The following is a 26293-nucleotide window of genomic DNA, read 5'->3' as shown; positions in this document are numbered from 1 at the left end:
TATAAATACCTCATTAATATTTCATTGTTGCTGCTGCTGACAGATGATTTGGCCTCCTTTATGTGGTGCTGTAGAGGACATCTGGGACACAGTATTGTGGGTCACATGGATGATATCTTCCAGTGCTAGTAAAGGTCAGAGGAACTTGACTTTCCTAGAGGCAAAAGAAGAGAGGTCTTCATGCACTGCTAACTTAGCAACTTCAGGTATTGCTTCTGTATACATTTCTATGTTAGTACAGAGTGTGCTACAAGAATAAATGAAGATGAACGTGAAGATTTTATACTAATGAATGTATTTCTGGGACATTTACATTTTTCATTATCATTTGTGGCATAATTACTGGAATTTTTCATATATGATTGGAGACGGAGAAGGACAAAAGAATACACTTACACCTCGTACATTCACTTAAAGTGAAGTGACAAGACAGAGGGCAGTAAATGTTGCAATTTGCAAGTTGTAAGGTTGGATATTTTCAGTTAATTGGGGAAAACTGTGAAGATAACATTAGAAATTGTTACAACAAAAGACAGAATGTGAAGATTAAACTTTAGAGGTTTTCCAATTTTCTCCAGGAGTTCGTAGTTTAAAAGGGTTTTGTCATTGGCTAAGTTGTTGTGAATGTTTAAAAAGAGTATGTGAACTTCCCTGCATGCATATCATGAGATAACAATCATGAAGGTGGGCAATTGGTTGATCTTAATTCATTTATCCAAAGCGATATCAACAATCTGCATTGTTGCATCCAATTGCCTCTTAAATGTTTCCATGAATTTTGCCTCTCTTACTCCTTTCAGTGCCAATTCCATATCTTCATCACTTTTTTGTATGAAGTAGAATTTTATACTGTATTGAAATTATCTAATACTATTTTGAAACTGTGCCTTCTACTTTTACTTTTGAATTTGTGTTAATATTGTGCTCCAGCATGCCTTTAAAGTTCACTTCAGTTGACCAGCAAGTCCGTAATTTCATGGTCTTTCTTCAGGTTTGCAGCAGAGGTTGCATGCTACAATTACTGCAGGAGCAACCACCAAGAAATGACCCCAGAACTGTGTGTCACCAGCCTTATTCATTAGATGGATAAGAAGACTTTCAACCTTTGCAAGTCCCAGACTAGTCACATACCTACTGCCGGTTGGGCCCCCAGTCTGTTGATTGGTAAGTTTATAAACCTGTTTTCACTAGTATACCATTTCATTACTTCACAAGGATGGAGGCAAAGCTCTCTTGTGACCAACTATCCTTCTGGCCACAGCTCCTTTAATGCTGTTGTGCTTGTTTGGGGGCAATCAGAAGGTTCAATCTAAAGAGGATCCCAAAGAAACCGTAAGAAATGAGACAGTGAGAAAAAGAGGCTCTTCTGCTGTACAAGTAACCCGAACCCTGCATTTACCCCACCACCCTACAGCATCAAGTTCAGTTTAGATTTATATTGTAGAGAGCATGTCCACACTTATGTTGAACCTTCAAAGATGTACGCTGTACTTCCAACCAATCCCTTCCACCCTCCAAAAAGATAATGAATAAAAATTGGTAAATTGGTTTATTATTATCACATGTACCGAGGTACAGAGAAAACTTTGTTTTGCATGCCATCCATACAGATCATTTCATCACATCAGTACATTGAGGTAATACAAGGGAAAAGCAATAACAGAATGAAGAATATAGTGTTACAGTTGCAGAGAAATGCAGGCAGGCAGACAATAGGTGCAAGGCCATAACAAGGTAGATTGTGAGGTTAAGAGACCATCTTATCATGCAAAAGGTCCATTCAATAGTCTTATCACAGTGGGATAGAAACTGTCCTTGAACCTGGTGGTATGTGCTTTCATGGCTTTTGTATCTTCTGCCCAATGGGAGTGAGGAGAAGAGAGAATGTCGGGGGGCGGGTGGGGTCTTTGATTATGTTGGTTGCGTTACTGAGGCAACGAGGAGTGTAGACAGAGTCGATGGAGGGAGGCTGGTTTTCATGATGTGCTGAGCTGTGTTCACAACTCTCTGCAATCTCTTGCAGTATAATATTAAATATTAAATAGAGAAATATTAAACGGCTCAAATCAATGAGTGGTCATTGAGCGAATTTGACATGTTTCCCAAAGGATAGTTTTGTAATTGCAATATTCTGGGTCACAGTTTAGCTCCCATTTTGTCACTGGTGATTGTCATTCTTGAAAAGTCACCTTAGTTCTTACATTAGCAACTCAAATTCAATCGACAGACAGTCAGACAGACAGAGTATGTTGATCGACAACATACAGGCTGTTCAGTTTTTTTATCCTAAAACTTGAAATAATAATATAGTTTAACAGCTAATATCAGTTACCAAGCTGCTTTATTTCATGTGACTTCCTTGTGTTTTTAGTGTCACCACCTCATCAGATGATGTTATCTGTACTAACCTGACAGTCTGACCTCGTTACACTAGTACCTTATAGGTGGCTTTCTGTTGGGGTTCTTTTTTATTTTAACCTTTTATTTTTCCCTAGTTACCAAGCTGTTTTATTTCCTGTGACTTACGCCAACAGAGAGAGAAAAAAAGAGATGTTGGTTTCAGAAATTGCGGGGCTAGCTGCCAATCATTGGGTCAGGAGAACCAGAACCAGACTGTCACTATCAATAAATCAATTTTCCAAAAACCACAAACTAGTTCTTGTTTTCTCACTGGAAGGGAAGGGGGAGGGGACAGTGGGAAGGAGATTACTCCAACTGCCTGAACCTACTTATCTCACATTCCATCACTATAGAATCACTATAGATGCAGGCAGGAATAATCAACTCAGATAAACTCTGACATGGCAAGGTTGAGCTCTGTTAATTGGATAGACCCCTCGGATGTCATTCATAGAATACTGCTTCATCCTACCATTTGTTTTTGGAGCTGCTCTATTTGCTTTATTTTTTTGCAGGGGCAAATCCAATGCAGTTTAATATAATTGGAATAACTTGTCAAGTTTTAGAGCTTCAGGCAAGAATTTATAAATGGAAGGTTGCCTAGCAGCTCAGACAGTGGAACATAGGACATTGATTCCAAAAGGTTACCGGGTCAGATCCCATCTCATTTCTGAGATTTAAATGTTGGACTGAATAATATGAATTTTATAAATTGCATCTTTTTCCAGTAGATGGAGCACTGATTCATTCCAGACCAACTACATGCATTTATAACATGTCCTATGGTACTATGAAAAACTGCCAGGGCAAGATCTCAATTCATAAATGCCTTTTGGCCCATTGTAAAGTAGCATTAGACAGGGCTGGGTAGAGATCTGTGCACTAGCTGTTTCATTCTACTTAAGAAATTAGAAAAGTAAAATTTCTGCAATGGTAATATGTATTTTTTTAAATTTATGTTCTATTGTGGACAGATCAAATATGTAACATCTTAATTGATTCAGAGATGCATGATGCTTGGGATTAGAAACAATGATGAAAGGTGATTCAGAGTTACTTGACAAAGCTAACTTTCGCATTCGGCTAGCTAGGAAGTAAAGAGAGTCCAAAGGAAATCAGGGAAAGATTATCTTTTGCATCAGTCTGACATTTGATGTCCTGCAAATAGGGACAATATTACTCACTGAGCTGGGTGGGGAAGCTCCTCAAACAATGTAAGCGTGTATCACCCCAGGGGGCCACATAAATGGCAATGGTTTTGACAAAGTATGTTTACACTACTGAATGTAATGACCATGAATGTAAAAGTTTTGCACTTCTTTTTAATATATTTTTATTATGAATAAAGTTTATTTTTGAAATATAAAAATATTCCTCACTGACTTTATGTATACCCACTATCTGTATTAAAGTGGAAATTAATCATTGACTGCCTAGATCAATAAATATCAATGAACAGTCATAATTTAAAATGTTATATCTGGAAACTGCGGGGAAACAGGGTTAAGGGAGACAAATTGGGAGAAACTCCATAGAAATACTTGGCAAAAGACTTTAAAAATATAACCACAGCTTTAATCTGGGATTAATACCATTTCATGGAGGTAGGCCTAAACAGTATGCTGGTTCTCTCATAACAATATCGAAATGGTACACTATAACATACACTGGCCCAAAATTTAATGTTGCCAGCAGCAGTGGCTAAGCTTATTGTGTGTGCGATGGATGTTGTTGGTACTTTAAGCAGCTTTAATCTAGTTCAACTAAATAGGTTCATCAATACCACTGGCGTTATTTTCTACTGTTAGTTTGTTGGGGAGGGGCTTGAAATTACCAGGGTATCTGCCCAGATCGGTTGTGCTGTGACATTCACTGATTGGAATGAGCACCTTTGCAGAAGCAATGCTGAATTTATGATGTGTTAGAGATGATAGCCTCAGTTGTGTCAGATGAAGAGATGTTTTGAATTAAAAAAAGATCCTCTGCTGCCAAGAGGAGGAGAAGGAGGCAGATAACAAAGCTGGAGCTGTCTTATCTCCAACACAGCAAAACTCTGCTCGACTGCCTATGGCACCAATAATGAAAGAGGTCACAGGTGGACTTTAAAGCAAGACAATCAGAAACATATATGGCTATCAGTTGCTAAACATGGAACAGCAGCATGCAGCACAGGGGCAATACTGTCAGTCTGAATCACATACTTATGAGACAAAAATTATTTTCTGGATCTTGGTCCTATTGCAAGAGAAGTATGGCAGATTAAGCCCTTCATTTTAAATTGTGGGTTTTTGTGCAAATTTGCAATGACGAGATTAACATAAACGGCTCACACACCTTGTTGCTCATAGTACCATAGGACATGTTATTTCTTCTGAACCATGGGAAGTAGGAAAGGGCAGGGGGGAAATAATATTTTAGTGGTAATGCATTAGCTTAGATGCTGCCAATATAAGTATAAAAGGAGAAAAAACAGCAAATACAAGAACACTGGGGAAATAAAAACACATGCAGAATATGTTACAAACACAGGCTAAGTTTGTCATCTAAAAAGGAAAACAAAGCAGTATAATGTTTGGGTACAGAATCTGGAAGCTGGAAAGTGAGAACATTCTTTGAACAGAAGGCTTGGTGGAGAGACCACTTGACATTTCCATTTGTATTATCAGCTTCTGTAGTTTCACTTCTGGATAAAAATAGACTATGGAATGGAAATACTGGCCTTGAATTTGATTATTTGTAACAGTGTCAGCGTGAGCAGATAGTAAATATGTGCACTGTATCCAATTAGCAGTGTGGTATCGTGCTATGAGAAAGTTAATACAACTACTTCAGTGTGCTCTTGTGCTGTCAGCGGATTGAAGAAAAACCAGCACTCTCATGAGGTTGAGAGGGAAGGGGAAACACTTCGGAGCCAGCGGACATGAAAACCAATTACCATCATTATTATTAAAATAATGTTTCTAGTTACATCACTCAATGGCTTTCTGAAGTACATATAAATGATTAAACAGAAGTAGGCCATTTGGCCCAACCAAAGCTTGTCAGAGTTACCCTTGCACATGAGCAAAGTATATATACCAGGCATCATCCCTCACATCTTTTCCTCAGCTATCCAATCTAAACTAGAAAGTATAATACTAATTCTATAATGATAAAACAAATGCTTTGGACCAACCCTTTCCAACTTCCACCCTGCCTTCAAATTTACTTGGTCCATCTCCGACACCTCTCTCCCCTTTCTGGATCTCTCTGTCTCCACCTCTGGAGACAGATTAACCACAGACATCTTTTACAAACCCACTGACTCCCACAGTTACCTTGACTACAGCTTTTCCCATCCAGTCACTTACAAAGATGCCATCCCCTTCTCCAGTTCATCCACCTCCACCGCATCTGTTCCCATGATAAGGCTTTCCACTTCCGGACATCAGAGATGTCCTCCTTCTTCAGTAAATGGGGTTTCCCTTCCACCACCATCAATGCTGCCCTCACCCGTATCTCCACCATTTCCCGCACGTCTGCCCTCACCCTAATCCCTCGCAACATAATAGGGACAGGGTTCCCTTTGTCCTCACCTATCACCCCACGAGCCTCCCTTGCCAACACATCAGCCTCCGCAACTTCCACCACCTTCAATGGGACCCCACCACCAGGCACATCTTCCCCTACCCCACTCTCTCTGCTTTCTGTAGCAATCGTTCTCTCCGCGACTCCATTGTCCACTTGTCCCTCCCCACAGATGACCCTCCCTGCACTTATCCCTGCAACTGCACAAAGTGCTACACCTGCCTCTACACCTCCTCTTTCACCACCATTCAGGGCCCGAGACAGTCCTTCCAGGTGAGGCTGCGCTTTACCTGTGAATCCAAGGGTGTCATTTATTGTATCCGGTTCTCCCGGTGCTGCTTCCTCTACATTGGTGAGACCCGGCGCAGATTGGGTGACCGCTCTGTCAGCAACTTTGCATTGTCTGCTGCAAAAGCAAGGATCTCCCGGTAGTCAGCTGCTTCAATTCCACATCCCACTCCCATACCAAATCTGTCTATTGATGGCCTTCTCTACTGCCACATTGAGCCCAGGCATAGGTTGGAGGAACAACACCTCATTATCTGCCTTGGGAGTCTCCAACCTGATGGCCTCAGCATTGATTTCTCTAACTTCTGGTAACTCTTCCCCTCTTTCATCCCCCCCCCCCCCACCTTTTTCCTTTTTGCCCACCCTTCATTGTCTTCCCTCATTCTGTGGCCCCCTCCACCCTTCTCTTTCCCCTTCCCCCGCCCGCATGACCTGCCCATCCCTCCCCCACCTCCTTCCCTTTATTCCATGGTCCACTGCCTTCTCCTACTGGATTCCTTCTTCTTCAGCCCTTTGCCTCTTCTACCTATCACCTCTCAGCTTCTTACATCTCCCCCCCGACCCCCACCCTCCTACCTCCCCCTCTCACCTGTCAACTGGACTCACCTATCACCTGCCTGCATGTACTCTTCCCCCTCTCCCAACTTCTTATTCTGGCTTCTGCTCTCTTCCTTCCCAGTCCTGGTGAAGGGTGTCGACCCGAACCATCGACTATTTCTCTCCATAAGTGCTGCCTGACCTGCTGAGTTCCTCCGGCACTTTGTGTGTGTTAACCCACTGCCTGACAATGTTATCATTTTCCTTTAGTGTAGTCGGAACAAAACCAGATAGGTGAAATCTTGGCAGTGGAAGCTCCTTCAACCAAAATGCACATTGATGAAAATTCACTTGGTTAGAACACAAGGCAGAACTTACATTCAGCACGTGTCATGTGTGTGCCTTTGTGCATGTGAAGGGATGGCTATTAGTTTGTACAATGCCCTGTGCTTCCTAGATTCTATTCACATCTTTGATCTAGTGTCAATCATACCTTCCCTAGAAGGAGGATAGGTAACTTCAATGTAAAGGTGAAAATATAAAACACTGCAAATGCTGGAAATTTGAAATCAAAATGAATGCTGGAAATGCTCATCAGCTCAGAGAGCATCAAGAGTAAAAACAAGTTAACATTTTCAGAACTGGTTAATCAAAAGTGACCAAGTTCTGAGACAAACTGAAAAGGCTGGTTATCTGAAATTGTTGAACTCAGTGATGAGTCCTGAGGGTTTAACAGGCCTAGTTAGAAAATCTTCTAGGATACTCCCCTAGGATTCTCCTGCTACTCCTTCAGGTTACACTGGGCTTTGTTGGAACAGAGAAAGAGGCCATAGATGGAGAGGTCAGAGAGTTTAGCATCTCCCATCATTGCTTTATTTTCTCCCTCTCCAGTTCTTATTCATCTCCTATTTAACTGTCTTCCAGGCAGATCTGTTGTGATTAACAGGCCTTCACTGCCCTCTCTCTGCCAGCACCACCACCCTTGTGCCACTCAGTTTCTCTCGGTCTTCAGTCTATTACAGACATTCCCTTTGTTCTCTCTATCCCTCTTCTAATTTCTGAAACTTAATGCATGTTCGATTTCTAACCTTTTTCTAATTCTGAGGAAGGGCCATTGACCTGTAGCGTTAACTCTGCTTCTCCCTCCACAGATGCATCCTGACATGCGGAGTGTTTCCATCATTTTCTGTTTTTATTCAGCTTAAAGTTCATATATTCACTGTTTAAATGTAGCCGCCTTTCCTAAGAAACATTTAGAATCTTTTTTCGATGCTGCCAGGAGGTGAGAAACTTCATTGATAAGCTTTCATTCTGTCCGCTTCTGAAAGAAACCATCATGGTACATTCAACAATGAAAAGTAATTTTTCTGTTGATGTTAGTTGTGTTTTTTCCTTTATTAAGACAGGTTGAGGTAAATCTGTAATAAATTCAAACTGAATACATTTAACCTTTTGGAGATTACTCGTGACTGATGGCTCTTTTTACATCAAATCACAAAAAATCTACAACAGGGAAACAGGCCATCCAATTCAATAGATCTCTGCTGGTGAAACAAAGGACTGCAGATGCTTGAATCTAGATGAAAAACATAATGACAATGGAGGAAATCAGCAGGCCAGGCAGAATCCATGGAGAAAAGCAGGCAGTCAATGTTTCAGGTCAGGACCCTTCTGCAGGACTGCAGAAGGGTCCTGACCCAATCATTGCCCGTCTGCTTTTCTCCATGGATGCTGCCTGGCCTGCTGAGATCTCTGCTGGTGTTCAAACCCTTCATAGCATATTGCAGTTCTAATTCCACTTCCTTGTCCATCAGGTATGCATGAAGTCTCTTTGTAAATCACTGATGTTTCCTCCTTCAGCCCTCCACGTAGTAACAAACTTTATGTTCTCAATGGAGACACAAATGACTGCAGATATTGGAATCTGGAGCAAGTCTAGATAAAGGATCTCAACCCAAAATGTCAACTGTCCATTTCCACAGTCCAGAAGAAGGGTCTCAACCCAAAACGTTGACTGTCTATTTTCCTCCATAGATGTTGCCTGACCTGCTGAGTTCCTCCAGCTTTTTGTGTGTTGCTTTGTGTTCTCACTGTATGCTTGGCAGTGGAAGTTATTCTAAATATTTTATTTGATCTGATTATGAATATTATATTCTCCATTCATGCACAGGTGGAGGTGGTTTTTCCACATTCACCCGGTAGAACTCCTTCACAGTTTTGAAGACATTACATTTCCCTGAGGTTTCTCCTTTTCAGAGAATTTACCCACCAAATCTTTCCTAATCATTGCACTTGCTTAACTTTGGTCATGTCCATGAAAATCTTTTCTGTGATTTCTCTCATGTTCCAATATACTTGCTGTGGTAGAGACCAGAAGTGTGCACAGTACTCTAAGTCGGGATAGCCTAGATTCAACGTGAATTTAACATTTCCTTCCTTATTTCGTATTTCATTCCTCTAATTGCAAGGTCCCATATTTAAAATCTTTCGAGAGGAAATAGTATGAGAGAGAGAGAGAGAGAGAGAGAGAGAGAGAGAGAGAGAGAGAGAGAGAGAGAGAGAGAGAGAGAGAGAGAGAGAGAGAGAGAGAGAGAGAGAGAGAGAGAGAAGCATTGCCATACAATGAGATATTGAGAAAGAACCACAAATACAGACAGAATCAGAGAGGGATTACAGATGAATTTGGATAGAAAGAAAAAAACCCACAGAGACACATTGAATACAGAAGATTATATACATACACAAAGACAGAAGGAGAATGAACTACAGACATTCAATGAGACAGCAAGAAAGAACCACCAAAGAGAATCACCAATATACAAAGGGAAACAGAATGATCACAGACAAAAATTGAGAGCAGAAAAGAGAACCACGGATATGCGCTGTGTTATGGAAAATAACAGATGCACACAGAGACAGGCACAGAGGGTCTGAACCACAGTCTGGGATACAGAGAATAGCAGACACACACAGAGACAGGCACAGAGGGTATGAGCCACAGACTCAGAATAAACAGACAAGGAGAACCAACTCCTTACAAGGAGCGAGAGAGAAAATGACATCTATTGCCATTATTATGGATTTTCTCCTTGCAGAAGTAGTGCAAACAGAAGTTTCTCTTTCTTATTCATGATGTTAAGATATGTTTCTTTTCTGATACCAGTTTTACATAAAATGGCTTAATATACCCTTAAGTAATGTGTACACATAACAATTTTATGGGTTTCTCTTTTAATAAGTAATAGTCCTAGAATTAGCAAGTAAAATAGCAAAATATAGTAATAGTGTATCATTATCTATTAAAATTATTCCTGCAATTCTGGGAGGTATAGGAATTGTGAAAGATGATGGGTGTCAAATTGTTACCTCTTACCACTTGGTTGGCACTGAGACAGATAGGCACAATTCCAACCATTGGAAAATGATTCAGAAATTGAATGACAAATTGTTTTGTTTTTGCAATTTTATGGTTCCCATTGATCTGGAGCTCACTCACAAGGTGCTTGTAACAGTAAGTAAGTAAATAAACATGTGTTTGTGATTTGTTGCCTTTCTTGATACTTCTATGCCATGCATATTCATAGTTTCCTCTCTGCCTCTAAGTCTATGTGGCTGTGCTTACTTTCTTTCTGTCTATGTCTCATGGTTTGTTTATGACTCTATTCCTTTCTTTGGTTCTCTCGATCCCCGAACAATCTGTGGTTTCTCATCTCTTAATCATTTCATAGTGGATGGTTTATTTAGCAGGATTTTCACCTCTAACTCAAGAGGTTGAATGTCATGGCCATTAAAGATCTTTAATACATAATGTGGGCTACAGTATAACACAGTGGTACTGATTTCCAGGTAAAACACGTACTTAAGATCTCAGGGTATTACTTCGAATAACATACAATTTACTTTTATGGCTATTGATTGTGGGACTTCGGTATGTAAAGTTGTTTTTTTGTCTGCATTTATAATTATAAAATTCATTGATTATAAAACACTTTGGAATATGCTGGGGAGATGAAAGGGTGGTATAATTATAAGTTAATTCTCCTTATCCTTGTCTGGGTTTGTGTCCTCTTTGTCCCCAGTGCCATCTGTTGTATGTGATTCTTTTTTGTCACTGTGCCTGTGGTTTTGTCTCCCTCTCTGTCTCCGCGTGTGTGTGTTATTCTCTCTAACCCAGTGTGTATCTTTAGTTCTCATTTATTACCCTCAGTGTGTGTCTACAGTTTTCTCTATTTCTATGTTTGTGTGTCTGTGATCCCGCTCTCTCCTTTTAACCCCTTGTGCACCTGTAGTCCTTTTACTCTTTCTCTCTGTGAATTTGCGGTCCTCTCTCGCTGCCCCAATGTCTGTGGTTTTCTTTATCTTCATGCCTTTATATATCTGTAAATCTTTCTCTATTTTTTTGTTTATTTATGCTTCTTCCTGTTGCAGCATTTGCCTGTGTCTGTGATTGTGATCCTTTCTCCCAAATGTCTACCGTGACTTCAATGGCTGATTAGCAGTGATACTGGTGGAATGGTGTAAGTAGATCTTAATCCAAGATTTCTGCTGATCTTTCACCTGAGTTACAATGACTGATATGGAGGGACCTCTTTGGAAATTTGAGGTGATTGTGTTTATCTGTGGTTTGTTCTCTGTAGAGCCAAATCATTGAATTCTTCTCCTGTCATTGTTTGTCTATGGTTTCCTCTATTATGCGTGTGTTGCCAAGCAGTGCTGCCTGCTCCTGATGTCTTCTTCTTCTTGGTCATTGCTTCCTGCTCTTGACCTTCTCTTGCCTCCAATGCCGACTGCACTGAGACTGTTAATATTTGAGCAAATAGATCAATTATTGCAAAATAATGTGCTTCGGGACAGAGTGTATTTGCAGCCATCCGCTGAATTAGCTACCAGCAATGAATCAATTCAGTGGTTTGCAGACTTCTCTTCACACTTTCTAGCAGCTGGGGAATTGGATTAATGAACTAAATAACATTGGATTCTGTTCAACTACAGAGCAGCTGAAACTACTTTAGATCGCACTTGTTGGGAAACTAGAGGGCTCTTTCTCGAACTCCTCTGGTCACAGCACACACTTATGTAAACAGCAGTCACTATTGTTATAACAACGCAGCACAAATTAGGCCCATGAGTGCTGACAGGAAAATGCAGTGCAGAGATTTCAACAGAGTAAGGGAACTAGTAGAAAATAGTGCTTAAAATCAATTACAAAAGGACCTTACTGAGCACATAGAGCTTGTTACGCACTTATCTTCTTGGCTGAGAGAAGAAGATAGAGGCATAATGCGGACTATCCAAAGTGTTTGCAAAGAGCTTTAAGATAAACACATTGGAATCAGAAATCTAAAGTGAGTGCCAATGGCCTCATTTTAACTTTCATCAGTCAGGTAATTGAAACAAACCAGCCAGAGCCTGGTGACTGGAAACTATTGGGAAGATATGCAATGATTTCCCAGGCATCCTCCTCCTCAGGAAGTTTGTTCGTAAACATAAGGGACAATCCATTAACATGAGGAAATGCAGAGAAAGAGCATCTGAAACAATAAATTAATTGTCAGAGCTGTCACCAGGCCTTCTCACATCTCACTGAGCTCTGCCTGTGATTTGGTTGTCTTTGTCAGTCAATTGTTTTTCCAGCTTTTCCAGAGAGTCATGGCAAACCTGACAGAAAGACTAGGAACCCTTTTCCCTTCTTTGTGTGAAATGCTTGAACTCCATTGCCACCCACTATTCCAAATGACATTTGAAATTCTTACTTGAATGTGGCCCCCGATCTTACTGTGATTTTATTGAGATGTCATCTGGCTAATCAACCCATTTTCCAATGACCCCGTCCAAGTCCAAGGCATATCCTCCGCATTATTCTTTCATTAATGAACATAATTGCATGTGCTCTTTTCTCAGCCTCGAATACAGACAGGTTAAAAAAAAAACCCTCCAATCTAGCCCCAAACTTTTTCACCTTCATTCATTATGCCACTCAGTCACAGCTCAGCCGGGTCACATTATGGAGGAGGTTGTGACCTCCACTGAGATGGACATCTGCACTTGTTAAGTTCATTATTTAAAAAATACTCGAGGGATAGAAAGGATGATCCAGGCACATTCCATCCTTGTCTCTGTTTTACCTCTGAAAGGGATTCAGCCTCCCACGTCATGGGCAGATAATAGCTGTCTCATTTGCCGGAGCTTCCCTCGCTCTCATTTTATTTGTGTATTCCACTGTCTGTCACCGTAAACAATCCATTGAGTCCCTGTGATAAAAAAGTCATTCCACACTTCCTTTTAAAGATATCAGTATTTAATGTCTCCCTTGCCCACAGGATGTCATAAGTGTCTCACACGTAATTGATAAAATGGTGATGTGCTACCTTCTTGAATCATTGGAATCCTTGTTTTCTTTCACCATGCTGATGATTAGGGAGTTCCAGGGTTTTAAACCAAGGATGATGGAGAAATGGTGATATTTTTCCAAATAAGGAATATAAGGAATATTTCCAAGCTAGGATAATGTGCGTCTTGGAGAAGAAATGGTTAAATACGGTGCTTCCCTGCCCCACTGTCCTAGCCCTTCTTGGTGATTACAGGTTGCAGTTTGGGAGTAGACTTGGCAGTAACTGTGGTGCATTCCATTGGTAATACATACTGCAGACAAAGTGTGCTAAAGATGGAGGGAGTGACTGCTTTAGTGGTGGAAGGGATGCCAACCAAACAGGCTGCTTTGTCCTGGGGGTGTCAAGTGTCGTTGGAGTTGCTTGCATCTAGATAAGTGGCAGGTATTCCATCACATCTTGACTTGTGCCTTGTAGATGGTGGAAAGGAGGTGAATCACTAGTCTCACACTCAGCCTTTGACCTGTTCTTGGGTTACAGTGACACAAGGGCGTAGAAGTTGAAGATGATGGACAACTTTATCACCATTAGTGTTAACAATTCTGTGTTATGGATTAGCCATAACTGTCCTTTAAATGTTAAAAATTGCCACCATTATTTGGATGGGGACCTGTCAACCCCCACAAGGTTCTGTAATTTACCATTTGCTCTCTTGAACTCCCATGAAAGTTTGTACTGGAAAACCATTTATTTTTACACTCTTCCTGTTCTGCTCTACTGCAAATACTTGACTCACAATTATTTTCTTGTGGCTAGGGAGTAATAATATGAACATTTTCTTCCCTGGAAAGATTACTACAAATAACCAAATTTTATTAATTCAGCAAAATGGCAAAAAAAACATTTCAAAGGCCAACACAAGACTAAAGAAAATATTGTATCAGTGGTGCATGGGCAGCACTTGAGGGGTTAGGACTCCATATATTAGTCTTGTGTCTATTTAAGACCTCAATTGCATGTGAAAATTCCTCTTAGCTCATACAAAATGAGCAACTGATGAACAATTCAGAAAACTTAAGTCTTTGATATACTGGCCTGAACATAAATGGGCCACTAGAGAATAGAAATTAGCTTCTAGACTGTAAGATTGTGATTGTGAAATCTCATTACAATTAAGTTTGGGGCAACACAGGTAGGAACAATAGCCTGCAGTGGTGAGTTTAATTCATAACCTGAAGAGGAACCCTGACATTTTTTTGCCTTTTATTTTAGTGAATCTAGAACTATAATAGACTGTCATTAGTGATATCCTGCACAGAAGCATTTATCACAAAGCAGATTTCAGTAGCTCAATAGATGTGAATCTGTAATCCTTACCACGCTTTTTGATATTGCTTTGATAGTCCTCGGTATCCAGGTTTAGCTGTTTGATTCCCTAAATCCAGATGGCAGGTTAGAAGTATGCTACAACTTATCAAATTGATAACAAAAGTGCAAAGATTGTTCAAATGTTTTGAACAATACTTCATTTGTTTATACTTGAACTTTTCCCTACTTGAATCCAAGATAACTGCCAGATCAAAAAATAGTTCATAAAGCTAAAGGAAACCATTTGGCCTGATGTGTTTTTGTTAGTTCTTACCTAGAAATTGAGTCACATGGACCACTTTTTTGTGTAACTTTGTGATTCAACTTCAATGAAAAATGAAACAAAGTGGAATATTGGGGACCGACTGCACTGATCACAAAGTCCAAAGCTTTCCGCCAGGGTCTTTTGTGAATCTGCACACTCAACGTATGGGAGGGCACCCAAAGACTTGCAACACATGATTGGACAGCATCTTCATGATTTTCATCAAAGCTGGCAAGGGTCAAGCCTTCCTTGAGCCACTCATGCAGAGCCAGGTCTTCATGGCACTTGTTAAGTCTGCCTTTTGCATCATTTGAAACTTTTAAAACTTTATTTACAGCACAGTATGAGGCCCTTCAGGCCCAACAAGTCTGCGCCGCCCATTTGAACCCATGTTAACCTACCCATACGTCTATAGAATGTGGGAGGAAACCGGAGCACCCAGAGGAAACCCACACAGCCATGGGGAGAACGTACATTTCCTTACAGACAGAGACGGGAATCGAACCCCGATCGCTGGCGCTGTAATAGCATCACCATAACCGCCAACACTACCGTGCCGCCTTTAACGGAAACCTTCCTGAACAGATCCAAGCTAGACTTTAGGATTCTGCCTCAGTTAAGTCTCCTTTAAGCAAGTCAACTGGTTCTTTGGGATCCTTGCTTAAAGGCCACTGCCTCCAAGTAATAACCAAGCCAATAAGCCAGTGACACTCCACCTTGACCCTGACTCCTGATCTGTTGCCTAACCTCCCCTGACCACTGTCCCCTCATTTAAACAGTGATCATTTTCCAACTGCTGACATCAGCCTGATAATCAACCCTCACCCTAAGCTCCTCCCAACTGTCACCTGAACCCCTCTGCATCAATTGGCACTAGTACCTACACTTTGATACCTGCCCCTGGACCTGGTCTGATTCCAGATTTACTTCATTTCCTGTGTGAGTCCTGCCACGACCACTGAATTTTGTTTCAGATCCTGTTCAGTGGCTTGCAGCAAATCGGATGTATGATGAGCTTCCCATTTCTCAGTTCCGTGTTCTGCCTGTGTAGAAGCCATCATTTCCAGTTGCTTACTTTAACTGTTTCATTTGTGGAGGTATTCCTAATTGTAATTGTTGCTTCTCTGCTTAGTTTTCTTTTCAATATTTTAAAATTATAATAAATATTAGAAAATATATTTCAAATTTTAGAAACAGTCTTAACTCATAATCTGGCTGACAGAAATGAGTAGGGTCATCAATGGGCCTCCCACTCCTCTCCTTGAGGGGTAAGAAAAGGAGAGTTATAGAATCATAAAGTCATAGCCCTTTGGCCCACCGAGTCTGCACGAACCATCACACAACCTTTTATACTAATGATTTCACCCCAGGCAGTATATCAGGTCAATCTGGCTCTCGAACTCCTGCCCGCTGCCTCATTGTGATCCTTGGCACTGCTTCACAAATCTTCCAGTCCCTCATGAAGTAATAAATGAAGCATAGAGGAGATCTTCATCTGACTTGCATCCAGAGACCCTGCCAAATAAGTCCTGCCACTGCAGCCCCTAAAATTGGAGGAAGCAGTTTGGTATGTGGAAGGCATTAGCTAGAAGGTAGGAGGCAGAGAGAAAGGATGAACAACATATATTCCAATTGGCAGGTTGTGACCAAGGATGTCTTCTAATGATTGGCAATTCTATCCTTCCAAAAGCTGTTAAAATGAAATGTAATCTGAAAGTCTTAGACTTCTGTTTGAAAGAGTATGAAGGGATTTTGAATAATCGTGAATAATGGAGTAAAGGAATAAATCAGCCATGAGCTAATTCTATGGCTAGGACTTGCTCTTGTTCTTATGTTTGTAAGCTAATCCTAGGGCATTTCTGGAGTGTGTCTGAGTGTATACAAGTGTGCTTGATTTTGCTTTTGTTTGTGTGTGTTTGCGTGTGTGTTTGCGTGTGTGTGCGTGTGTGTTTGTGTGTGTGTGTGCGCGTGCGCGTGTGCGCGTGCGCGCGTGCGCGTGTGCGCGTGTGTTTGCATGTGTGTGCGTGCGTGTGTGTTTGCGTGTGTGTTTGCACTGTAAGACTTTATTCCCTCAATTATTCACTGCTCCTAATTCAGTCATGATAATTTCAACTATTTATCTCTGCTTTTGTTGAATCTTGATGATTCCATGTGGACCTCTGATCTGAATTTAAAGGAAACATCTGCCTATAGTCTTGTTAATCTGACTAAATGAGGGCTTTTATCTTCACAACAGTCTTAAGGGTTCACATGGTACAAGATGATTTACTAACTGGCTGCGATAAATTATACCCGGGAGACAATTATTAAGGCGTCTGTTAGACATCAATGCTATATTTCATTGTAACAAAAATATTTCACATTGGTGCATAAAATACTACTTATACTTTTCCTTTTGAACCTCTCTGTTTTTCCTTCTTTTTAAACCTGTGGTGGGTCCTACAGCAATGTGCTATTTCCTCCTCTAATGACCTCTATGTTCAACTGAGCATGCTCAGATGTAAGGCGCTTTCTTTCAAACATAACAGTGTGCTCAAGGTCAGTTAGTTTTTCATTTTTGTCCAGTACTTTAACAAGTAAACATTTCCAGGGTCAGGGCCTTCCTGAATGGATGTGGGGTGGATACATGGTTCAAACTGTTTACACAGTCATGCCAAGTCCATTGGACTTAAATCAACCTAATTGTCTTTCAACTACTCTTGTAATCTTGACTGATCTGTAAACCATTCAGGAGAGTGCCTGTGAGAACATCAGGTGAAGACAGGATCTGAGCAGGCTGTGATACCCTCTGTAGTCCAGTGCTCATTTCCTGAATGTAAAATTACTATCTCAGACAGGTCAAATACTTTGTTTTTCCTGTTTGGTTGGTTAAATTGCAACTCAAGTAAATTGCCCTTGTCATTTGCAATTCTACATCTGACCTCAACAATTGTTTGAAACAACTACTTGCAGCAATTGTTTCATAGATTACACAGTTTAGTGCTCCACCACAAACACTTTTTCTGTTGGTGGATATTAAATGGGCTGAAATTCCACAGGAATTTTATGAGCTGGGAGTCTCTCCAGGAATTGGGTGATCCACCACCAGAGAACCCCCACTGAAAATCCTTGTGTTCATTTTTCATGGTTACATTAGAAAAGGCCCCGCTTTCAGCCATGTTCCACAGATCCATCTTTTTCCACACCCCCCTGTAAGGATGTCTTATAGCATTGGGATAGTAATGTAATATTTCAGGCAGAGCACAAATTAAAGCCCATTATTTGAGCTGAAAGAATTAAACTAAAGCACACTTCAAATTTTAATCTTATGTTTTAATTTATCTCATATCTTAAAACTGAAGTTTTCAGCTAAATTTAAAAATATCATATCCATAAATAAGTTGCTAAATAATACTGATAATTGAATAATTAGAACTAACACAGAATGGAATCTTTACACAAAAGGAAAAATGATTCCAGTTTTTGCAGATCAGAATGCAATCATTATGTCCCAAAATTCAATCAATGAACAAGACAAACCAAAAGGGAAAGATCCTATTTCCTCTCTAATTAAAAATGTAGAAAACTAATCATAAATCATTGAGATTTGAGCTTGAAAAAGTATAAATTTGGGCAAGGCATTGTAGGGCTCTGCGTGTTGCTTGGGTATCTTCAGGGGAAGATAATTCACTAGGAGCCAGCAGACCACGGGGTGACAGATAGAAACAATAAATACTGGTCTTTGAAGACTTTCTTTGTGAGAGTGAAATGAAGACAGAATTTTATCCAATATATCCAAAAAATTCACAGAAGTTAAGCAAATAAAACATTAAATATACATTACCTTAAAAAAAGGAAAATATAGTTTTTTTGGATTTAGATAGAATCAGGTAATATGAACAAAAGGTTTTCTGCTCAGACCAGGTTTACAGCTGAAGAAAACAGCTGTGATATAGAGAGGCTGTGCAGAATGAGCCTTCTGCTTTCCTCAGCATTTGTCCTCAGAACAGCTGAATCTTTTACAATTATTATTTTTTTGATTGCTACCTTTTTCTCTTTTTTCCTCACCCCCTTGCACTTCAGCTACATTAAGCTTGGGTCAGCTGCTTTATTTTGCAGGTTTTTATGCCGTTTAGCTGCACAGCAGGGCTCATGTTGAGTTCAGCTGGTACTATAAGTGCTAAAGTCATCCACATGTGAAAGGCAACTGTTCAGACCCGCTCCTTCTGTGGAGAGGAATGGGCCAATTTGTAGGCATCATGCTGTGCAGCCTTGTTAGGCCAAGATGCTGGTACATTATAGAACTCCCAGAATACCAATAATATTGACTTAGCAAAAGGATGAAAGAATATCAAACGATTGCAAACTGTTTATTCAGAGCAAGATTTGGAGAAGCTGAACAGGATATTCCAGTGCACATAAAGATCTTCCTCCCCTGTTTTAAAAAACAGACTTACTTATTTGGATGAAGTAAATTAGTGCAACTTGTACTTTTAATTCATTTAATTAGTAATTCAGACTCAGTTCATGCGAGTTAAAACACCAATTGTGGAGAAGCACTCCACTAATTTTGTTTATTACTAAAATTTTTAAAAATCCCTGATATAACCATAAAGTTAAATTTCTGTCCTCTGAATTAAATAATGTACCTATTTTCATTCCATATAAACTCATATTTTGTTCCATCTTAAGGATTGGGTCTTTTGGTTTTCCCAGATTGTTTAATTGCAACAATGAATATGCAAAAAGTTCCACAATGAATACTGAGCTCCTAAAGGATTGACTCAATGGGCTCAATGAGATAGTAAATATTGCTTTGTATGGCAATGTTATTGCATTAATGAGCGTCAAGGGTATTTAAAGCCTTTGATGTCAGCAAAATGCAGCAAAAGCCATTTATGGCAGTTTCGCACCCCAAAGTCAAGCCCTTATTAATTCTATCTCAATTTGCCACCCTCCTCTATTCGCATTTTATTCTTTGGTATCACTGCTCTCCCAGGTTTCCTGCTTTTGCACACACTTGGGATAGGTTGGAATGACAATTGGAATGCGTAGCTGTTTCTATGATTAGATGGGATAGGCTAAAGTGAAGGGTTTGTGGGTGAGTTGCTAGCAGTCCCATATCATGTCTACATTTTATTTTTTGGATCCAGGCATCAATAGCAAGGCGAGCCATTGGCAGACACGGTATTGTAGTGGTTAGCATAACACTTTTACAGTGCCAGCGACCGTATTCAATTCCGGCTGCTGTCTGTAAGGAGTTTGTACGTTCTCCCCATGTCTGCGTGGGTTTCCTTCGGGGGCTCCAGTTTCCTCCCATATTCCAAAAGACGTACGTACACGTTAGGAAGTTGTGGGTATGCTATGTTGGCACCAGAACAGTGGCAGAACTTATGGGCTGCCCCCAGAACACTCTAAGCAAAAGATGCATTTCACTGTGTGTTTCGATGTACATGTGACTGATAAAGATATCTTATCTTGATTAATTCTTCTCATGGAGGCACTCTAACAGTGTTGTTGGGTAGGGAGTTACAGGATTTAGACTCAGTGATGATGAAAGTGATATATTTCCAAGTCAGGATTATGTGCAGCCTAGAGGGAATCCCGCAAGTGCTGGTGTTCCCTTGCGCTTGAAGTCTTCGTCTTTCATCATTGTAGAGATAATGGATTTAGTAAGCACTATCAAAGTAGCCCCGGTCAGAGAACTACCATACACCTTGTAGATTCTGATGACACAAAACTGGGTGGCAGTGGAGACTGCGAGGAAGATGCAGAGAGGCTTCAGTGAGACAGGTTAAGTGAGTGGGAAAGAGCATGGCAGGTTGGTATTGGTATTGGTTTATTATTGTCACTTGTACCGAGGTACAGTGAAAAACTTGTCTTGCATACTGATCGTACAGATCAGTTCATTACACAGTGCAGTTACATTGAGTCAGTACAGAGTGTATTGATGTCGTACAGGTTAAAAACAATAACAGTACAGAGCAAAGTGTCACAGCAACAGAGAAAGTGCAGTGCAATAAGGTGCAAGGTCACAACAAGGTAGATCCATAGAACCATAGAACCATACAGCACAAAAACAGGCCCTTCGGCCCACCATGTTGTGCCGTCTATCAAACCACCCTCACACTACCTAACCCCTTCCTCCCGCATATCCCCCCATCCCACACTCCTCCATATGCCTATCCAACAAGCTCTTGAACCTGTTCAATGTATCTGCCTCCACCACCACCCCAGGCAGTGCATTCCATGCACCAACCACTCTCTGGATGAAAAACCTCCCCCTGACATCTCCCCTGAACCTCCCACCCGTAACCTTAAAGCCATGCCCTCTCGCCTTGAGCATTGGTGCCCTGGGAAGGAGGCGCTGACTGTCTACTCTATCTATTCCTCTCAATATTTTATATACCTCTATCATGTCTCCTCTCATCCTCCTCCTTTCCAGTGAATAAAGCCCTAGCACCTTAAGCCTCTCATATTCAATACTCTCTAATCTAGGCAGCATCCTGGTAAATCTCCTCTGCACCCTCTCAAACGCCTCCATATCCTTCCTATAATGAGGCGACCAGAACTGAACACAGTATTCTAAGTGTGGCCTAACTAGAGTTTTGTAAAGCTGCGTCATCACCTCGCAGCTCTTAAACTCAATCCCGCGACTTATGAAAGCCAATATCCCATTGGCCTTCTTAACTGCTCTTTCCACCTGTGAGGCAACTTTCAATGAACTGTGAATATGAACCCCCAGATCCCTCTGCTCCTCCACACTGCCAAGTACCTTGCCATTTACCAAGTACTCTGCCCTGGAGTTTGGAGTTTGTCCTTCCAAAGTGTACCACCTCACACTTCTCTGGATTGAATTCCATCTGCCACTTGTCAGCCCAGCTCTGCATACTATCAATATCCCTCTGTAAGCTCCGACAGACCTCCATACTATCCACAACACCGCCGATCTTAGTGTCGTCCGCAAACTTACTAACCCAGCCCTCCACCCCCTCACCTAAGTCATCTATAAATATCACAAAAAGTAGAGGTCCCAGAACCGATCCCTGCGGGACACCACTAGTCACTGCCTTCCAATCCGAGGGCACTCCTTCCACCACAACCCTCTGCTTTCTACATGCAATTCCTAATCCACACAGCCAAGCTTCCTTGGATCCCTTGGCCTCTGACCTTCTGAAGAAGCCTACCATGAGGAACCTTATCAAATGCCTTACTAAAATCCATGTAAACCACATCCACTGCACTGCCCTCATCAGTCTTCCTGGTCACCTCCTCAAAGAACTCTATCAGGCTTGTGAGGCAAGATCTTCCCTTCACAAAGCCATGCTGGCTGTCCCTAATCAGTCCATGATTCTCTAGGTGTTCATAAATCCTATCCCTTAGAATCCTTTCTAACAGCTTACCCACCACAGACGTGAGACTCACCGGTCTATAATTCCCTGGCCTATCCCTATTACCTTTTTTGAACAAGGGGACAACATTCGCAACCCTCCAATCCTCTGGCACCATCCCTGTGGACATCAAGGACCCAAAGATCCTTACCAGTGGTTCAACAAGCTCCTCCCTAGCCTCTTGAAGCAGCCTGGGGAAAATCCCATCAGGACCTGGAGATTTATCTGTCTTAATATTATTTAACAACTTCAACACGTCCTCTCTCTTGATATCTACAACCTCGAGAACATTACCCCTACCAGCACTCCCTTCCGCATCATTAAGACCCCTCTCCCTGGTGAATACCGAAGAGAAGTGCTCATGGAGAACTTCTCCCACTTCCGCCGCCTCCAGGCAAATTCTCCCACCTTTGTCCTTAATCGGACCTACCTTCACCCTAGCCATCCTCCTACCCTTCACGTACTTGAAAAAGGCCTTGGGATTTTCCTTAACCCTACTAGCCAACGCCTTTTCATGTCCCCTTCTAGCTCTCCTTAGCCCTTTCTTAAGTTCCTTCCTCGCTACCCTATATTGCTCACGGGCCCTGTCTGAACCTTGCTGCTTATACCTCATGTACACTACCTTCTTCTCCCTAACAAGTCGTTCCACCTCTCTCGTCACCCACGGTTCCTTCACCCTGCCATTCCTTCTCTGCCTCACCGGGACATATTTATCCCTAACATCCTGCATAAGATCCCTGAACATCGACCACATCTCCATGGTACATTTTCCTTCAAAAAGGACATCCCAATTTACACTCCCAAGTTCTCTCCTTATAGCCTCATAGTTCGCCCCTCCACAATTAAAAATCCTCTTGTCCTCTCTGTACCTGTCCCTGTCCATGACAATTTTAAAGGTTATGGAGTAATAGTCACTGTCCCCCAAATGCTCACCCACCAATAGATCCTTCACCTGTCCCGGTTCATTTCCTAAAACTAGATCTAACATGGCATTCCCTCTAGTCGGCCTGTCAACATACTGCATCAGGAATCCCTCCTGGACACATTTAGCAAATTCCGTCCCATCTAAACCTTTGGCACTAAGCAGGTTCCAGTCTATATTTGGGAAGTTGAAGTCTCCCATTATAACAACCCTGCTATTTTTGCTTCTCTCCAAACACTGCCTGCCAATCTGCTCCTCTATATCTCTACTGCTACCGGGGGCCTATAGAATACTCCTAGTTAGAGTAACTGCTCCTTTCTTGTTCCTTAATTCCACCCATACAGACTCTAGAGATGATCCTTCTACAACATCCATCTTTTCCACAGCCGTAACAGTGTCCTTGACCAGTATCGCCACCCCTCCTCCTCTTCTCCCCCCTTCCCTATCCCTCTTAAAACACCGAAAACCAGGAATATTCAATGTCCACTCCTCTCCTGACGTCTGCCACGTCTCAGTAATAGCCACGATATCATAGTCCCCTACACTTATCCAAGCCCTCAGTTCATTCCCCTTATTCCTAACACTTCTTGCATTTAAGTAAACACACTTCAGTCCATCTACCTTACTACTTTTATAGCCTGTATTCTGCTTCTCCTTCCCCAAAGCCGCTCTACCTGTTTGATCTAACTTTTCCCCATCCCCTTCTTCCTCTGACCTACTCCTCTGGTTCCCTTCCCCCTCACAAACTAGTTTAAACCCTCCCGAACCACCCTAGCAAATCTCGCCGCAAGGATATTGGCCCCCTTCTGGTTTGGGTGTAACCCGTCCTCTCTGTACAGGTCCCACCTTCCCGAGAAGAGATCCCAATGATCCAGAAATCTAAAACCCTCCCTCCTGCACCAGCTTCTCAGCCACGCATTTATCTGCCACCTCCTCCTATTCCTGCCTTCACTATCGCGTGGCACTGGCAGCAATTCCGAGATTGCTACCCTTGAGGTCCTGTTCCTCAATTTTCTGCCTAGCTCCCTGAACTCACTCTTCAGGACCTCATCCCCCTTCCTACCTATGTCGTTGGTGCCAACATGGACCACAACTTCTGGCTGCTCTCCCTCCCGCTCAAGAATCCTGTGGACCCAATCAGTGGCATCCCGGACCCTGGCACCTGGGAGGCAACATACCATCCGGGATTCATGCTCACTGCCACAGAACCTCCTATCTGTTTCCCTGACTATCGAGTGTCCTATCACTACCGCATGTCTCTTTCCCACCCTTCCCTTCTGAGCAGCAGTACCAGTCCCAGTGCCAGAGACCTGGTAACTGCAGCTAGGCCCCAGCCGGTCATCTCCCTCAACAGCTTCCAAGGCGGAAGACCTGTTACTGAGGGGAACAGCCTCCGGGGTTCCCTGCTCTGTCTGCCTGCCTGACTTCTTCTTCCTCTTCCCTCCCCTGACAGTCACCATTCTATCTGCCTCCTGAACCTCAGATGTACCTGCTCTAAGGGGGGTGACTGTCACCTGATGGACCGTGTCTACATAACTCTCTCCCTCCCTTGTGCTGCGCAGTGTCTGTAGCTGCGACTCCAGCTCATCAACTCTGAGCCGAAGTTCATCCAGCCTCAAGCACTTACTGCAGATGTGGCCATCTTGGACCACAGCAAGGTCCACGAGTTCCCACATCAAACAGCTGCAGCACACCACCATGTCCTCCATCTGACTACCTTTCTTTTTTCCCTAGTTAGTCCCCTAGTTAGATCATGAGGTCATAGTCTATCTCATTGTATAAGGGAACCATTCAATAGTCTTATCACAGTGAGGTAGAAGCTGTCCTTAAGTCTGGTGGTATGTGCCCTCAGGCTCCTGTATCTTCTACCTGATGGAAGAGGAGAGAAGAGAGAATGACCTGGGTGGGTGGGGTCTTTGATTATGCTGGCTGCTTCACCAAGACAATGAGAGGTAAAGACAAGGAGGGGAGGCTGGTGTCCGTGATGCGCTGGGCTGCGTCCTCAACTCTCTGCAGTTTCTTGCGGTCCTGGGCAGAGCAGTTGCCATAGCAAGCCATGATACATGCGGATAGGATGCTTTCTATGGTGCATCAGTAAAAGTTGCTGAGAGTCATAGGGGACAAACCAAATTTCTTTAGCCTCCTGAGGAAGTAGAGGCATTGGTGAGCTTTCTTGGCCATGGCATATACGTGATTTGACCAGGACAGGCTGTTGGTGATGTTCACTCCCAGGAACTTGAAGCTGTCAACCCTCTCAACCTCAGCACCATTGATGTAGACAGGTGCATGTACACCGCCCCCTTTCCTGAAGTCAATGACCAGCTCTTTTGTTTTGTTGACATTGAGGGAAAGGTTGTTGTCATGACACCATTCCACTAAGTTCTCTATCTCCTTCCTGTACTCCGACTCATCGCTGTTTGAGATACGGCCTACAATGGTGGTATCATCTGCAAACTTGTAGATGGAGTTTGAGCAGAATCTGGCCACACAGTCATGAGTGGAATATAATGTGGAAAAAAATGAGTTTGTCACATCAGTGGAAAGAATAGAAAACAGGATTTTTTAAATGGTGAGAGAGTGAAAGGTGTTGATCTTCACAGGGATCTGGATGTGCTTGTATGTGAATCTCTGTACGTTAACATGGATACAGCAAGCAAATAGTATGTTGGCCTTTACTGCAAGAGGAATTGAGTAGAAAAGTGGAAATATCTGATCCAGTTATTTAAGGCCATGGTGAGAAAATACCTGAAAGATTGTGGACAGGTCAGGTCTAACTACCTGTGAATGGATATACTTGTGATTGAGGGAAGGCACTGATGGTTCTTCAGATTGATTCCTGCGCTGAGGGGTTTGTCATGTGAGGAGAGGTTATGCAGACTTGGCCCATACTCTTTTGGACTAACAAGGGTGAACAAAATTCTTGTGGGGCTTCACAAGGTCCATGTGTTTAGAACCAGAAGTCACAATTTCAAAATAAAGGATCAACCATTCAGACCAAAGGTGAGAAGAATTTCTTCACTCAGAAAGAAGTGAATCTTTGGAATTCTGTTCATGGGTTTTTTTTGGAAACCAAGTAACTGAGTATATTCAAGAGATTGAAAGGTAATTAGGTATTGAGCGAATCAAGGGATTTGGGGTTAGTGTAGTCAAGTAGCACAGAGATAAAAATTCTCAGTGAATAGCAGAACAGGCACAAGGGAGTGAATAGTCCCTCCCTGTTTCTGCTTCTTATTTTTTTATTAGATGC

Source organism: Pristis pectinata, chromosome 2 (genome assembly GCF_009764475.1).
Source record: "Pristis pectinata isolate sPriPec2 chromosome 2, sPriPec2.1.pri, whole genome shotgun sequence".
NCBI lineage: Eukaryota > Metazoa > Chordata > Chondrichthyes > Rhinopristiformes > Pristidae > Pristis > Pristis pectinata.
This window is presented reverse-complemented; position numbering follows the sequence as displayed.